Source organism: Schistocerca piceifrons, chromosome 9, assembly GCF_021461385.2.
Source record: "Schistocerca piceifrons isolate TAMUIC-IGC-003096 chromosome 9, iqSchPice1.1, whole genome shotgun sequence".
Classification (NCBI taxonomy): domain Eukaryota; kingdom Metazoa; phylum Arthropoda; class Insecta; order Orthoptera; family Acrididae; genus Schistocerca; species Schistocerca piceifrons.
Window position 1 is genome coordinate 167782075 of NC_060146.1, and position 5578 is coordinate 167787652.

At 47.7% G+C, this 5578-nt stretch overlaps 1 pseudogene; it reads right to left on the reverse strand.

Moving 5' to 3' along the window:
* Window positions 1–562: 562 nt before the first annotated feature.
* LOC124717656 lies at window positions 563–681 on the reverse strand (annotated as a pseudogene).
* Between the last annotated feature and the right edge of the window lie 4897 nt (window positions 682–5578).

The following is a 5578-nucleotide window of genomic DNA, read 5'->3' on the forward strand; positions in this document are numbered from 1 at the left end:
TCTGATGATGGTCATTAAAGACCGAAACCGGTAATCTGTTAAACAGAAAAGATTGTGACCATAGACGTAAATTAAAGGAAACTTATTACATATACGGGTCACTGTGTTTTTTCGCGACGATGTCACAGCTTGTGAATCAAAAGTTCGCTGCTTGAAGAGCCCAGTGTCTCAGGGTATGTGACACACAACACAGCAAGTCATCTCTGGCATCCTGGCATAAAGACTATAGAAGGGTCGTGGGGACCACTTCGCTGTACATTCATGCACTAAACATTCCACACTTTCGTCACGCTGGAATCATTGGCTTTCTCTGCTACAATCATATTATCAGGCGCCATCCACCTTCGAATCAACGGTTATCCACAGGGCAATGTACAAACACACAAACCAACACCGCGTTGAAGGCCCAAGACTACCGACCGGTCGCCGTGTCATCCTTTGCTGTTAGGCTTCACCGGATGTGGATACGAGGGGCACGTGGTTAGTTTTCGTGACCGGTGCCGCTTCTTCTGAATCAAGTAGCTGCTCAGTTTACCCTCACAAGGGTTGAGTGCACCCCGCTTGCCAACAGCACTTGGCAAACCCGGACTGTGACCCATCCACGTTCTAGCCAAGCCCGACAGTGCTTAACTTCGGTGATCTGACGGGAACCGGTGTTACCGCTGTGAGAAGGCCGTTGGCTGCACAATAATGTAGAGGGGAGTAATGATGCACGAAAACTGAGGATCTGTTAGATGACGATCACTTTAACTTTAGGAAATACGCTAACACAGAGGCAGTTATGACGCGTGTAATAATGGGAAAAATACTTAAGAAAAATCAAGACACCGTCAAAAGATACGTAGACCAAACTAAGGTTTGATAATGTAAAATAGTGGAGATGTTCGAAATTCTCAGAAAAAATATGTGTGAACTTTAGGGAAAGACAGGTCATATATGGTCCATACAGTAAGGAACAGGAAGCAGTAGGAATGGAAGACGAAGTATGTACTCTGATTAAAAAGGCTGTGAGTCAGGTAGCCTGTCTTCCGTAGGGGAGACACGGCCGGAAGGGTCAGCCTGACGTTTGGAGCAAATTTTTGACGACTTAATAAATTTTTAGAGAAATTAGGAACAGTTTGTGCAAACATTTTTATACAATTTTCAAATGAAGATAACACGAAATAATATATCTCGCTTGTTATATTAAGAAAGTAAGAAAAGTGTCTACGTCCGTTCCGCTCCGGAAATTTATGTCTGGCCACCAACCATCAAATCGTATTACGAGGCGTGTTTTTTAAGTAAGTACCGTTTTGAAATTAAAAGGAGACGTGCTAAGATATCTTAATAATTTTATTTTTACATGAAAGCCTGTACCTTAACATACGCACTGACGCCATTACAGTCTGATTCTTCATTGTTTACGTTGTGTACTGAGTGTTTAAGATACCTCCGATAATCGCGAGTCCCGCCGACTGTGAAGTACGGGCTGTTATAAGATTTCTTTGTGCTAAAGGCCTAAAAGCGATCGATATTCATCGTGAGATCTGTGCAGTTTACGGACGAAACATTATGAGTGATGGAATAGCAAGAAAGTGGGTGAGAGCATTTAAAGTGGCCTCACAAATGTGCATGACGAACAACGGAGTGGGCCTCCTTCGGTCGTTAATGAAAGTTTGGTGCAGGAAGAGGGCAATAAGGTAAGAGAAAACAGACGCTTTGCGATTTCCTCCTTGCGGGATGACCTTCCTAATGTTTCTCGTAGTGTTTTGTATGGCATTGTGACAGAGCACTTGAATTACTAAAAATTGTGCGCACGTTGGGTACCGAAAATGTTGACGGATGTGCACAAAACCAAACGTTTAGACAGAACATTGAGTGTCCTTGAGCGGTACCACAACGGCGGTGATGATTTCTTAAGCCAAATTGTAACGGGCGATGAAACATGGGTGGCCTACGTCACGCCGGAATCAAAGCAACAGTCCATGGAATGGCGGCATTCAGATTCACCCAGAAAAGTGAAGTTTAAGCAAACAATTTCTGCCCGGAAAATCATGTGCTCAGTTTTGGTACATAAAAGAAGTATTGCTTGTGGAATTTCTGCCTCGTAATGAGACAATCAATGCAGCAGCTTACTGTAAGACATTGCACAATCTGCGCCGTTCAATTCAGAACAAAAGACGTGGCAAGTTGAGCAAGGGCATCGTTCTGGTGCAAGACAATGCCCGTCCGCATGTGGCGAATCAGACCAAAGATCTCATCACATCTTTTCGATGGGAAACTCTAGATCATCCTCCGTACAGCTCCGATCTTGCGCCCAGTGACTACCATCTGTTCCTGCACTTGAAGAAACACCTGGCCGGTCAGCGTCTTCAAGACAATGACGAAGTCAAAACAGTGGTGATGCAGTGGTTAAGAAGTCAGGCGGCAGACTTCTATGAGGAGGCTATTCAAAAACTGGTACAACGTTATGAGAAGGGCCTCAATATTGACGGAAATTGTGTAGAAAAGTAGATTAAGGTACAGGCTTTCATGTAAAAATAAAATTATTGGGATATCTTAGCACGTGTTTTTTTTAATTTCAAAACGGTACTTACTTAAAAAAGACGCCTCGTAAGTACAGAAAAAAACCTCAGTGCATAAGATCCCCTCGTAAGAAACAGGCAGTACATCTGAAGAACCTGATACTGCCTTACCGGTACTTGTGTGAACTGTCTAGTGAGTTGACTGTCGGTCGGGTCCTCACTGGTCTGATAGTTTTCGTAGTGGTTGTGGGAAACAGTCGAGGAAGGATCAGTTTTAGCGGCCCGTCAACAACGAGGGTCGTTAGAGACGCAGATCAAGCTCCTACTGGGTAGGGAAGTGAGATGTGTCATTTCCCAAATAAATCATCCCGACGTACGCCTTGGTAGCTGCGCGGTCATAACAGCGGAGTGCTAAGTTAAGGGGTCCGGGTTCGGTTCCCGGACAGTTGACATTTACTGTTGACAGGGGGAGACTACGACCTAGGGATCACGGACTTACTTCAAACTTTGTACATCTTTAGGAGGCTATTAAAACAATATAATGTGCCCGTAGTAATGTGCACTACTCTGGAAACTCCGAAATGGTTGAAATGGTTCAAATGGCTCTGAGCACTATGGGACTTAACATCTGAGGTCATCAGTCCCCTAGACAGAACTACTTAAACCTAACTAACCTAAGGACGTCACACACATACATGCCCGAGTCAGGATTCGAACCTGCGACCGTAGCAGCAGCGCGGTTTCATACTGAAGCGCCTAGAACCGCTCGGTCATAGCGGCCGGCTACTTATTGTGAATGACGTCATTCGCATCATTATTTTACCGAGGTTTGACCTGGGCTTTCCAAGCCTGTCCCTCGACCTTGAAAATTTAATAATAAAGTAGTCACCAGCGTTGTTTAGAACCCGTTGCCAGCGATTAGGAAGGCTAGTATACCGTTAGCAAAGCCTGTTGTGTTGATAGTGTGAATGGAGCGGTCTACCGCCTGTCGAATCTCTGGAACAGTTCTGAAGCGAATGCCACGAAGTGGTTCCTTCATCTTCGGAATCAAATCAAAGTCACAAGGACTTAAGTCCGGGGAGTATGGTGGATGGTACAGTACTTCCCAGTCCCATCGACCGAACAGAGCAGCCACAGCTTTCGCTGTATGCGCCCGCGCATTGTCGTGCAAAATGATGGGTGGGTTGTGCAGAAAGTGTCGCCGCTTCTTTCGCAACGCTGGTCGCAGGTGATGCTCCATAAACGAACAGTAATACTGTACACTGGCGGTCTGACATGGAGGAACGTAATGCGTTAGGATAACATCATCACAGTCGTACACGAGAATCACCATATCTTCCACCATACTGGGGCTCTGACCCACTTTCGACTTTCGCGGCGACCCAAAATGACGCCATTCGTTGGATTGGCGTTTCAGTTTTGGCTCGTAAGATGTGGCCTATGCCACGGCGTAAGAAAGCCTCTCCTTCGCGCTCCAAGTGCGTCTGAGCAGCGTCGTAACGCATCCATTTCTGCATTTCCATCGTGATGCAATTTTTCGCATGCCTCCTTCATGGTGCGAAGCACAGTCGTATGCGCTAATACGGTTTCGTGGGCGAGATCACGAATCGTATGGTGTCACTGCCCACTAACGCGGCAACATCATGCATTTCTTTTTCAGAGACGCTAGGACGACCTCCCTGTTGCATTTCTGCTACAGTTTGCCGACCTTCGTTGAAGGCTTTTACCCAAAGTGCCACTGTTCTGTACGGCAATGACGACCCCGCGCACTCCTCTTGAAGACCTTGATGACACTGTCGTGCTGTACGACCTCTGGCACGTTCAGTCTTGATCCAACTCCGTTGTTCCTGTTTCGAAAACAAAGTGACACTGTTACATTAGACCGCTCGTTCACAAGTGACTGTGTTTCCCTGGATTGTGCGCACGCCGGGGACGTGGACCGTGCGAGTCGATTTGCTTGGAGGTAAGGTAGGTATGTCAACAACGTGTGCCATCAGCGACAATAGTAGATTCCATTGCATAGTGTCTCCACAGCAGTGTTGCCACTATTTAAATTCCAACCTACGTATTTCCTGTCAAATGACGTATAAATAAAGTAATGTGACCAATGATGAAAAAACTGTAGATAAAAAAATAAATGTTATCGGGATTCGAACTGTCGCTTCGTTCACGGCCTTATTGCTCCGCACCAACGCTAACCAGTTGACCTCAACGAACACCAGAATCCAGCACCTAAGCACCGATACGTCAGTTACATACACTACTGGCCATTAAAATTGCTACACCAAGAAGAAATGCAGATGATAAACGGGTATTCATTGGACAAATACACTCCTGGAAATGGAAAAAAGAACACATTGACACCGGTGTGTCAGACCCACCATACTTGCTCCGGACACTGCGAGAGGGCTGTACAAGCAATGATCACACGCACGGCGCAGCGGACACACCAGGAACCGCGGTGTTGGCCGTCGAATGGCGCTAGCTGCGCAGCATTTGTGCACCGCCGCCGTCAGTGTCAGCCAGTTTGCCGTGGCATACGGAGCTCCATCGCAGTCTTTAACACTGGTAGCATGCCGCGACAGCGTGGACGTGAACCGTATGTGCAGTTGACGGACTTTGAGCGAGGGCGTATAGTGGGCATGCGGGAGGCCGGGTGGACGTACCGCCGAATTGCTCAACACGTGGGGCGTGAGGTCTCCACAGTACATCGATGTTGTCGCCAGTGGTCGGCGGAAGGTGCACGTGCCCGTCGACCTGGGACCGGACCGCAGCGACGCACGGATGCACGCCAAGACCGTAGGATCCTACGCAGTGCCGTAGGGGACCGCACCGCCACTTCCCAGCAAATTAGGGACACTGTTGCTCCTGGGGTATCGGCGAGGACCATTCGCAACCGTCTCCATGAAGCTGGGCTACGGTCCCGCACACCGTTAGGCCGTCTTCCGCTCACGCCCCAACATCGTGCAGCCTGCCTCCAGTGGTGTCGCGACAGGCGTGAATGGAGGGACGAATGGAGACGTGTCGTCTTCAGCGATGAGAGTCGCTTCTGCCTTGGTGCCAATGATGGTCGT